Below are 12,661 nucleotides of genomic sequence, written 5' to 3'. Positions count from 1 at the left end.
GGTAGAGCCTTTCTCTGTAGGATAAATAAAATAAGTTCATATAACAAGTTGCTTACTTACAGTGTCATTGTCTATAGGCTGTGCCAAGATGGCTGGCAATCCGATTGCAGCGTAATGTGGCTCCGCATTCAGACACAGGTGAAAACTGACTAAGGACAGTTGGTATTTAAGTTTTCAGGTGCTGGTAGTATTGTCTGGCATAGTGTTTTTTTCTTCATTCACTTGTTACATCATATAATTTACACAGAAAGAGAGAGTCAAGTTCTGTAGTGTTTCAACCATTGTCACTGGCCTGCCACATAAGTGGAGAGGCTGCCACTCTTCTGCTGGCCTGACCTGTGTCAGTCTCATGTGTCAGTTTCCAGGGCCCACTGGGTCTTATGCTTCAGCACAGCACACTACACTGCACTTTGCAGCACTACACCACACCTCTGTATCAGTGGCAGTGGAAGACTAAACCAGATGTTCTCTTTGCTTGCCGTGCTCATCTATATGGCTGCATCAGTGAGTGGAGCCAAGCGACCATCTTGCAAACAGTACAGCTTCATGCAGCTGCTGCTGTTGCTACTGAACAGCATCAAAGGAGGTGGCTGGACTTAAAACTGTAAACATAACCACTGCAGAAGTGCCACGTGCTGTCCTCCATGTGCAGGGAAAGGCAGAAATTGAACACTATCCATGCTAGATGAAGACAAACTAGCAGCAAGAGATGAACTCATTAATGAGATCACAACAGAACTAAAGCTAAAGAAGTTCTCCCTCAGTGTCCTACCCTTCTTCAAGTGCAACCTAACCACCTATCCTTTGTTACAGGCATGTTTGGAAGAGCAAGTGGATATACTGAAATAAGAGAACACAAGAGTAAGACAAGAAGTTGAGGTGCACACTATTGCCAATGCAAAACATGACATAGAATCAATTGATTCACTAAGACTGGCAAGGCGAAAAGGATTGATCAACATTTTAAAGATGAAAACCACGGGATGAGTCTTCATTTAGAAGAGCTAGAGTTAGAAAAATTCCAACTTTGTGTGGAAAATAAGAAACTAAAGATGGAACTGAAAACCTAAAGACACAGGCAGAGAATCCCAAATACCATGCCGACACTACCAATATACTGTTTCACTGCAATAGTTGCAAGCAGCAAGGGGAAGAGCACAACTGAGATGAAAATTCAAAGCACCAAGCAAAACAAGCTACAACCTCATTTGTCAAATTAATGATGAAGGATCCCAGACAGGTCAGGGAAGTGCTCACAACACAAATTAATCCATGCAAAGAGAAACTGAAAGTACAAGCAGTGTGCACCACCCAGACAGCGGTGATCATTGAAACTGAAACCCAGGAAGATTGCCAGAAACTGCAAGAGGAACCTAGTGAGATCAATGACATAAAATTCAAAACAAGAAAGGAATGCCAGCCACTTATAATGATACATGTTCCAGACACATAAACTGACCCAGTATTACTGGAAGAGATATATGACTGAAACCTGTCTGAAAAAATGCAAGAAGCCAAATTTAGACTGAAGACTGGTCCAAAGGCAAAAGGATGTTCGAACAAGGTGTTCAAAGTCACCTCTCAATTGTGTAACAACTTAGTCAAGCAGGGCTTTCCTGGGTTTCCAATCACTATATGTCAAACACTTCATGGCCATATCCCACTTCTTCAAGTGCTGTGATCTTGACCACGCCATCAAATACTGGCCAAGAATAAGTAGTTTGCACCAACTGTGGGAAAGAAGGACATAAAAAATCACACTGCCAGAAAGAACAAAACACCACTGGATGAATCCCCTGTTCAAGAAGAGGCAAAGGTAACTTGTGCAACAAAAATGGAGGAGTAAATTGCAAAACTTATAAATAACTATACACTAGGCAACTTGAAAAAATAGATTATGATGATGGCCACTAGATCAGCAAAAACCTCAATAACAGATGAATACATAACTCCTGGTCTAAATTCCACAACCAGCACAACTCACAGCAAAAACAAACAAAAATCAATCTCCATAGCAATAACAAGGTGACAATGAGTGATCTCCTGGCACCGCCAAAATGGCCTGCCCATAGAAATGCCAAACATCAAAGGCAGTATAATTCCCTTGTTAATCTTTCAAGAGCTTTTTAATCTAGCTTCCTCAGCACTATGGACTTTATATAAGATGTGCTATGAAGGACTCATGGGACATAGGATAGTGTTACAGTTAAGACATGACCTATATCAGTAGGCTATGCTACATACTACACTCATGTTAAGGATAGAAAAAGTAGAGCTCCAACAGTGTGAATATGAAATTACTAGCCCAAAATGAGGCAGAGGGCAGTAATGATGGAAACTACCAACCATTGCCACATGACAAGCAAACTTCAACACAGTATGTAGAACCCCAAAGATCCACACCAACCTCTGAGGCCAACAGACCACCCAGTAGACATAGACACCAAGTGAATGCTAACAGAACAAGAAGCTGCCACCAACCAGTCACCTGGCATCACCAACATGCTTTGTCTATGGAAACATCCAATAGCGACAGCAACACAATCCAATTACTGATACACAATAACATTACTAGCTTCCTATACAATACAGGCTATATAGAGATGTGACTTGCATGATCAATAGAACAAGAAGCATTGTGGCAGTTGAAACATTATTTATATCAGTGGACAATGCTAAAGACCACCCTTGTGTTAAGAACAGAAGAACTCGACCAACAACAATTAGCAAATGAATACACCAGAGTAAAGTATGTATGGCTCCTGCAAACACAGACTGTCAGTGTAAATTTGTTGATGAGCCTTAATAGTTCTGCAGCCACCAGAGCACTTCTCATTGTGCTTAGTCAGAAAATCTGCAAACAAAGACCCACCAGAACATAAATCTTACAGATCTATACACCTCATAAACTCCCTAGCTAAGGTGCAGGAGCATCTCCCACGTAACAGCCTACAGGAACATAGAGAACTCTGCAGTGTTAGCTCCCAGCAAGAAGCCTAAAGATGCTGTAGTAAAACACTGAAACTGATTGCCAAATACGATAAGGTTGTAAAGTGATGGCTAAAAGGTATTTAATTTGACATCCTCTGTCAATCAGCCAAGTCCCGCAACCATCTCTAAAACGATGAACATACAGAGATACATAGAAATGATAGGAGATGTAGGGCATTATACCAGAAATAAGAAATTACTAATACCTGCAGACATCAGTGCCAGATCAATGGTCTGGAATGCAGGCAGAACTTATCACAGAGGACAAATTTTAAGATGGCCATACAGAAAAATAGCTTATTTGTGTTAAATAAAGGTGACTGACTACACACCTGTATGGGATATGCTAGCAGAATAAGCAACATCATCATCACATTAGCAAATGCCACAAGCATTACCATAAACATGTCTTGGAGAGCTATATCTTATGCCTCAACCAGTGACTGCATCATCGTCCTCACCATCACCCTCATCCTCATAGAAGTTCAACAGAATACAATGGACCACGTCATATATGACTGACTCACTCTCAGTAAAGCTGACTGGCATAAATTAAGGGCCCACATGCAGTGGGAACTAGACTTAGACATTACTGGCAGCATTGACTACAGGGCACATGAACTGAGATATTACAAACAGTGAAATATGTTGCTACATGACGTGTAACAAACAGACTTAGGACTACAGCACCCTGGAGAACAGAACCAATGAGACTAAGACAATACACAGGATGGAAAGGGAGAATTTACCATAGGGAAATCACAGCCAAGGACAGACAAATCAGACTACAAAACTACAGAGATGGAAAAGACTTATTCAAGAACAGACTATAGAAGACAAGAAGAAAGCAATGAGAGGAACATGTAGCAATGTAATTATAAACTGACACCTGGGGTCAACCACATAAAATAATGGCTGAAAAGGTAAAATCTCCCTTAGTTCTGTCCAAGTTAAGGGAGGACGGTGGCACCATAATCCAAGAATGGAGAAAAACAGCACAATTTCTGCTTAGTAAAATAGTCCCTGATGATAACCCCACAATGAACACAATACTACAACAAAGACTAAGGATGAACAATACAGGGAATACATAACTAACATTGTTATACACTCACTTGCATGGGAGGAGGTCGCATTGTCAATAGCCAGTCTCAAGAAAAAGAAAACTCCTGGCCCAGACAACATCCATGTAGAAACATTACAACAGGCAGCACTACTAATAACACCTTACCTAACAGACCTATTAAATGATGCTCTGCGGCTGGGTAGGGTGCTTGAATCATTGACAACAGCCAACACTGTCATCATCAGAAAATCTACAAACAAAGAACCAGCAGAACATAAACCTTACAGATCTATATGCCTCAAATATCCCTAGTGAAGGTGCAGGAACAGTTCCTATGTAACGGCCTACAGGAACATTGAGAACTCAGCAGTATTGGTTCCCACCAATATGGGTTTAGAGTACAAAAATTAATAGACAATGCACTAAATACAGTGTTTAACATCATAGGACACACTCAACATAAGCGTACTGTCACTATCTTAATTGACGCTGCAAGCACCTTTGACAGTCTTTGGTGGACTGCATTGTTTGCTTTACCCTGTGACCTTCAGATGCTCATATCCCTATGCAATAGTTTCCTCAATTATTGCACAAACAGAGTCTCAGATTGATGGGTGGAAAACCAGAAAGTGGCAAAAGAGATTTCAAAGGGATGCTCTCAAGGCTTGATTTGTCGACCGAACTTTTGAGGCATTGCAATTGAGTCTCTGTTGCATCTCAAGGACTACGAATCACACATCGACAGGGTCATGGTGTATGCCAATGACCTGTCAGTAGTGGTTTCTGCAGACTACCAGTCATCAATAGAGAGCATAGTGAGTGGTACCACAAATACTATATAATATTGGTGCAACACAAACAAGCTAACAATTGCACCACACAAGATAACATACATATTACTGAAAGACACATTACAGTGACATTTGTGAAACGTGTCAATGTGCTGTGCATGAATGACCATGCTTCGATAAGCAATAGTTGTAAGAACTTAATTTGATAGCTAAGAATATGAGGTAGCTTCAGAAAGAAACCCGATTGCTGTATGGGCAATGAAATTAATTGAGCGAACGCTGATTAGAATGCAGAAGGATGGCAGACAGACAGAAGGCCAGAGCAAAGGTAGTATGCCTAAGGGTTACAATAGGAGCCGAGTCGGGTGTGGTAGGTCAGCACGGTGACCTGCACGAACGTGAAGGTGGAAAGGCACAGAAAAGCCAGGGGAAGCTTAGAAATACAATGCAGCATCCACAGGTAGACACCCCTTGGGGATGGAGGTCGTGGACTGGTCTGACCACAACTGCTGAAGGGTAAAAAAGTACAGGGCTATTACAAATGATTGAAGCGATTTCATAAATTCACTGTAGCTCCATTCATTGACATATGGTCACGACACACTACAGATACGTAGAAAAACTCATAAAGTTTTGTTCAGCTGAAGCCGCACTTCAGGTTTCTGCCGCCAGAGCGCTCGAGAGCGCAGTGAGACAAAATGGCGACAGGAGTCGAGAAAGCGTATGTCGTGCTTGAAATGCACTCACATCAGTCAGTCATAACAGTGCAACGACACTTCAGGACGAAGTTCAACAAAGATCCACCAACTGCTAACTCCATTCGGCAATGGTATGCGCAGTTTAAAGCTTCTGGATGCCTCTGTAAGGGGAAATCAACGGGCCGGCCTGCAGTGAGCGAAGAAATGGTTGAACGCGTGCGGGCAAGTTTCATGCGTAGCCCGCGGAATTCGACTAATAAAGCAAGCAGGGAGCTAAATGTACCACAGACGACGGTTTGGAAAATCTTACAGAAAAGGCTAAAGCAGAAGCCTTACCATTTACAATTGCTACAAGCCCTGACACCCGATGACAAAGTCTAACGCTTTGAATTTTCGGTACGGTTGCAACAGCTCATGGAAGAGGATGCGTTCAGTGCGAAACTTGTTTTCAGTGATGAAGCAACATTTTTTCTTAATGGTGAAGTGAACAGACACAATGTGTGAATCTGGGCGGTAGAGAATCCTCACGCATTCGTGCAGCAAATTCGCAATTCACCAAAAGTTAACGTGTTTTGTGCAATCTCACGGTTTAAAGTTTACGGCCCCTTTTTCTTCTGTGAAAAAAACGTTACAGGACACGTGTATCTGGACATGCTGGAAAATTGGCTCATGCCACAACTGGAGACCGACAGTGCTGACTTCATCTTTCAACAGGATGGTGCTCCACCGCACTTCCATCATGATGTTCGACATTTCTTAAACAGGAGATTGGAAAACCGATGGATCAGTTGTGGTGGAGATCATGATCATCATTTCATGTCATGGCCTCCACGCTCTCCTGACTTAACCCCATGCGATTTCTTTCTGTGGGGTTATGTGAAAGATTCAGTGTTTAAACCTCCTCTACCAAGAAACGTGCCAGAACTGCGAGCTCGCATCAACGATGCTTTTGAACTCATTGATGGGGACATGCTGCACCGAGTGTGGGAGGTACTTGATTATCGGTTTGATGTCTGCCGAATCACTGAAGGGGCACATATCGAACATTTGTGAATGCCTAAAAAAACTTTTTGAGTTTTTGTATGTGTGTGCAAAGCATTTTGAAAATATCTCAAATAATAAAGTTATTGTAGAGCTGTGAAATCACTTCAATCATTGGTAATAACCCTGTAGTTCATTTGGAAAGACTTTAAATTAGAGAAGAGGGCCAGATTAAAATTTGCAGAAGGATATAAACCAAAAGCGTATATGTGCAGAAAGCAACAGGAAAAGTATAAAGTAAAATGTGTCTGTTTTAAGGGAGAAGATGGTGGCTGATGTAACAAGTGATATAGTGGGAGAGAAGGGGTGCACAGTGTGCCACTGTTGAGGACTAGCAGTTAGACTAGGGAGAAGTATGGATGGCTGGCAGCTGCACGCCTGCAAGATTACCAACCAAGCTGTGCTTTTTAGCTAAATCTGAATAAGACTGTGACAAAGTAACGTTCGCATATGTGGTGAAGTTATTTTGACTGTGAATGAATGTTTATCTTAATATGTGGCAATTACTGAGGCCTAGATGCAAATAGTTAATTGAGCAGTGCTTAGTGCATGCAACAACAGGACAGTCATGTCATTGAACATGGTAAGTCAGCTGCTGTGCTCACTCCTGCTGTTGCAATTCTGTTTTTGTTTTCTGCCATTGATCATTATGACCAATTGGTTATGGTCATGCTTATTTTTATGTGGGGTATCAAGTGTAAATAAAGACTGAGATCCGTGGCATCCAGTAATACAAGATCCTGGCCTTGTGCACTAAAAGACCCACATGGCAGATGAGTGAATTATATTAATACGATCACAATTGGGATTAGTCTCATTGAGACAACAACCAAATGCAATCGGTATCCGACAGTGGTCTTAACCCACTTATAGGGGCGTGTCCGTCTGACTGCTATCTGGCTGGATTCTGGTGTGCAAACTACAATTTTGCGACTTGTTTGTAATAAATTGTATCAAAGGATTTTAGGCCAATGTGTCCAGAATATAATTGCTTTTATCAGAGCTGTGTTGCATTATTTAGTAGCACTTTAATTCCTCTCCCAAAACCTTAGTTCTACGTATTTACTGAGTCCAGAATCCCCAGGGTGGCGAATAATGTATGAACAGCTGAACTGCAGATAAGGGCAGATAAGATTAAGGTCTAGTAAGTGCGGAGGCTGACTATGTTGCCACCGCATAGGTAAGTCACAAAGAGTACCTGCCATGCACCCCTGTAAATCTACCACTTACTGTACCAGTCAGTCCAAGGGGTCCAGTATATTATAAGTTAGGGTTTGTAATTCAGCAGAGGGAATGTTACAAGTTGGTACATTGGACTAGGGAATGTTACAAAATGGTGCATTGGCTGGGAAGTGAGTAAACGGAGAGGCATCACGGAGTAGTAAGAAGTAATTTATGCAAAAGGATAAGTATTATAGTAGGATAATGCACTGTAAGTAATTGCAGCAGCAGAGCAACTCAGTAGTTTTGCTTGCTTGTACGTGGAGGCAGTACTGGTTGAAAAGGGCTGCATAGTAGCCGTGAATCGGGCATGCATTGCGTAAGCAGGGCCGCAGTCTGGGAAGCTTTGCTGGGTGTGCCGAACAGCCGCACAAAGAGGAATGGCACCAGCGCATGGTGGAAGCAGAAGACCAGTGGACAGTAGACCACATGAGGGTGGAGCCTGTGCAGAAGCACTGCACAAAGAGGACGGCACTAGCAGACCAAAGCGGGGAGGGCAGTTATCAGGCAGTAAGTTGGAGAAGTCATCGAAAGTGAAAGCCCTGCTCTGCATTCAACGAGAATTTTATTGGCGGTTGATAGCAAAGTAAAGACCGAACAGACAAAAGAGGTGCCACTAAACTTGAGTGATTCAATCTCTGAAGCGGCTGAGGCTACTCAAGGCAGGTCATAATCATGTGAGGTAACGGGCGAGTTGTGGCGCCCTGAAAATATTCTAAGTTCAGAGTTGGCACGCCTGCTCAGCAACCGCGTGGTGCCAAACATTAGCCAGAACAAGAGGTGTGTGGTCCAGGCCGACCGTGTGGCTGGGAATTCCACGTTGATGCTGTGTCGATGACTGTGCTTTGTGTCAATGAAGGAGATTTGTATGCCAGGAGTGCCAAAGACGGTGGACTTTGTGAAACCATAATGGCAGACATTCCACAGTTCATGTAGAAATTAATAATAGCCAGAAAATTAAACATGTACACTACCATTATTTGCATGGCGATTCTGATGGTGTAATCAGATTTTCAATATCTTTATTAGTTTAAAGTTTAGTATCTGACTGTAAATTATACAAGTAACACCCAGCAATGAGTTTCCAAAATCTAAATGGTTCATCCAATTTTGTCGATTGATGTGTCTTTAAAAAGCTACTAGTGTAAACTTAAATTGGTATGAATTACAGGCATGTAACTTGAATATTACATGCATTATTGGAGGTCAAAGTGGCTGATTATTATTGATCACATCAGGCCATACTTCACAGTTACATGAAAAAATGGTAACAGCATGCTTATAAATATATATTTATTCATCTATATCTTTGTTTATATCCGATACATACTATTCATGAAGAAATTGGTCAAATATTTACTGTTTTAGAAAGCACAGAGACATTAGGCTACTGGCATACTTTTGCTTCTATTCCTTTGGTATATGTTTATTTAATTTGTTTATGTATTTAATAATGTATGATAGAGCATGTTTATGGTCCAGCTGTAAGAATATTTATTTAATTTCAAGTTATTTAAATGTAAATCCAGTTTTTTGTATGTGTTTTAATATGTTTGTGAGTGTATGTTGACTTGGACACATGGCGGGAGCACTGTAGCCAATTACAGCACTCATTTCTATGGTAAGCAACTACTGAAGTTAATGGAGAGATTGTATGGAAGTGTGGGAGGGAAGGTGCTGGACGGGAAGATTGTGGTCGCGGGAGATAGAAATATTTTGTAGTGCCAACTTGTGCACTTGTGAGATTTCCATGACTTCTGCAGTGAAGATGTAGTATGAATTTAGTAGTGAATATCTTGTGAGCTATGTTTTTGCTCATAACTAATTATGTGAAGTAGGAATCTATTGTTTCCCTGTTATTCAACTTATATTTTATTAAATTGCTGGACCATCGACACCAATATGTGCTTTACAGTAATAAATGGCATTCTTAAAGTTACTTCTGGTATCATACTCATCATTTAAAGTTGTTAAAATAGTACCTGCAGATTTTATTTAATTGCAATCTTTCCTTTATAAGTTTCTATGTTACATTTTAAATTCAAAATTGCTGTGTGATAGGAATCTTCAACCACAAATCATGTGTGTATTCATATTGTATACTGTAGACTCAACAGTATTTGGCATGTAATGTGGCAACTACTTATCCCAGCCCCAAGACAATGAAACCAGCCAAAACTTTTAATATTTCAACAAGTAAGTTCCAGTATTGCACTGAAAGTGTCGAATTTGCGTGAGGAGGTGAAGAAAGACATCACTGAGCAGTTCACCCAGTGTAAGTTGCAATTGGAGCAGCAAGTAGACATTAAACTGCAACAAGTAGTATATAATGTGAGTACTGATCCTTACTAAGTGAAAAAGGAATGTGCTAAAGGGCATGAGGAGGGTTTAGATAAAGTAACCAAAGCATGGGATGAGCATGCTACTGCATATCATAACTTCTCAACTGAGTTGGAAGATAAACAGAGGGATTTTGAAGCGAAAATAACTACTGAAGTGGGTAATATAGGTGGTAAGATAAGATCTGAACATGATACTAGTTTTAAGTTACATGTTAAGGATACATTGGCCACTAGTCGAGCAATGTGTGACTCATTTGAGAAACAACAAGAGGTCCATAATCAGCAGATGGACATTCGAATATTGCAAAATGAGCAATCAATTGCTAAACTGGCTACAAGGGCAGGCCAGGTTTCATCAAGCAATTCAGCAGAGGCAGCATTTATTCAGTGTCATATGTTAAGTACCTTTGAGCCACAGGGGACCATTAACCCTAAAGTATTCCTTAAGGAACTTGATAGGGTGAAGCCAGAGTACTGGATGGAACAAGAGTGAATTTCATATGTAGTGGGTCACTTCAGGCATGATGCCTTTCAGTGGGCTCAGGAAGTAGCTATTGACTGCAAAGATTTCACAGATTTTAAGAAAAGGTTTTTAGAAGAATATTAGTATGGAAAAATTCAGCAACAATTGTTGGTGGATTTTTGTGGAGGCAGGAAGTACCAAGTAGAGCACGGCACTATGAAACAGTTTTGTGATTGGTGGTGGCATCGCATAAAGCATGTAGATGGAGGTATGGCAGTCGAGTTTTTTGCCTCTGGGATAGAGCAGATGTTGCCTTTTTATGTTGGGAAGGAACTGGTAGCAACACCACAGGACAGCTATGAAAAATATTTGAGTTTATTAGATAGAATCAAGTGTTTGCTTTGCACAATGGTAATCAGCCGCAGCGGCCTGTGATGCGAGAAGATGTACAGCCAGTATAATTTGTTAGGAGTGGCGTTTGTGCCCAGAATGCGAGAGACAGGCGTAGGGAAGAGAGAGGAGAGAATTTAAACTAAATAGTGTCTGAGTGATGGGCCGAGGCACCTCACATGAAGGTCCCATGTAGAAAAGGCTTTCACATCCAAGTAGGTGGAGCTAGAAAGTGAACGGAAAGAGCATAAGAGATGCCCTTGATGTTTGGAAAGATGTACTGGAAGGGATAGAGACAGCTGGTGCTGTCTGGATGCAGGTGGCAGCGAATGCGTGCGCAGTGAGTATAGAAGGAGAGAGCAAGAGAAGACCGGTAGTAGGGGGTCCCGCACACAGGGAAGAACATGAGCAGCTGACAGGCAATTGGCAGCGCCATGAGCACACAGTGTTAAGGGCAGGAGGCTGATGAACTTATGGAATAGCTCGATTGTTTGAAGAGACTGTACCCAGACCTGAGGGCAATAAAAATAGTAACAACTCATTTAGTCAAAGATTGTGGGAACTATGACATCCAAGAGTAAATATGAATCTGGCAGTACAGATAGTAATGCTAATGTTGCAATAGTGAAACCATTAGAGGAAGGTGCCAGCAGTGAAGAGCGAGAGAGTGACATTGTTTTTGAGTTCATGTTTGACAGAGATAAGCAACATGGACAACCCTTAAGGTTAAATGATGGAGCAGTTGAGCTCCTTGAATCCTGTGAGGGCAGAAGTTGAGCATATGTATGAACTGTCGCTTCACCACAGACTGCTTGAAGGCTCTTTGGGTTGGCAGGTCGGTAGATTTCAATCCGGAAATGCTAAGAGTTGTTCCAGAATTTGGCTGACGAGAGATAATTGCCAATTTGTTAGCAGAGGAGGAAGCCAATCCCATTGTTGCAGCCTATTGTCAAGGTGCAGGTTGGAGCCATGATAATTCATGTGTTAGTGGACACTGGATCAGAAATATCTGGAATTTTGGAAGAGTACTTTGTGAGTTTGCCGGAAAAAGAAGATATGGCAGTGTGGCCAGTGTCCTGAGTGAAAATATTTGGTGCTACTGGAAAGTTGTCAAAGGATATTTGACAGGAAGTAGTGATGTCATGCAGTTAGGGAGAGTAATGGTAGAACATTCCTTTCTTCTCATTCCCGGGTTGAACGTAGAGTTATTAGTGGGCGTGGATTTCCTGAATGCATTTAAAGGTGGACTAAATTTTGAAGACTGTGTGTTGAGATTCCAAGGAGGGGGGCTGAAAACTAGTGGTCCCCTTGGTTAAGAGGAAGGAGGTATTTAATAGTCCTAAGGAGGCACAGCACATAGGAGAGGGAGGTGTTGCAGCAGGGGTGAAATTAGTAATGATACATAGCTTGAGTTGGGGTAATGATGTGGTGGAGATGATTCAAGAGAAAATACAAGAGCAGGTGTCAGAGTTGGGGAGTTAGTCTGAACAACAGAATAGGGAACTGAGTGAAATTTTAAAATGGAATTGTGGAGTCTTTTCTGATGCGCCAGGTGAGGTACAGAATTTTGAGTGCAGTTTAACTATTAAGCCCCATGAGGCCTATCCCCTCAAGACTTATGTAATACCGTTTGCCCAGAGAAAAGCAGTACAAGAAGA

Source organism: Schistocerca cancellata, chromosome 4 (genome assembly GCF_023864275.1).
Source record: "Schistocerca cancellata isolate TAMUIC-IGC-003103 chromosome 4, iqSchCanc2.1, whole genome shotgun sequence".
NCBI lineage: Eukaryota > Metazoa > Arthropoda > Insecta > Orthoptera > Acrididae > Schistocerca > Schistocerca cancellata.
The sequence above is the reverse complement of the archived record's forward strand: the minus strand, read 5'-3'. Positions refer to the sequence as shown.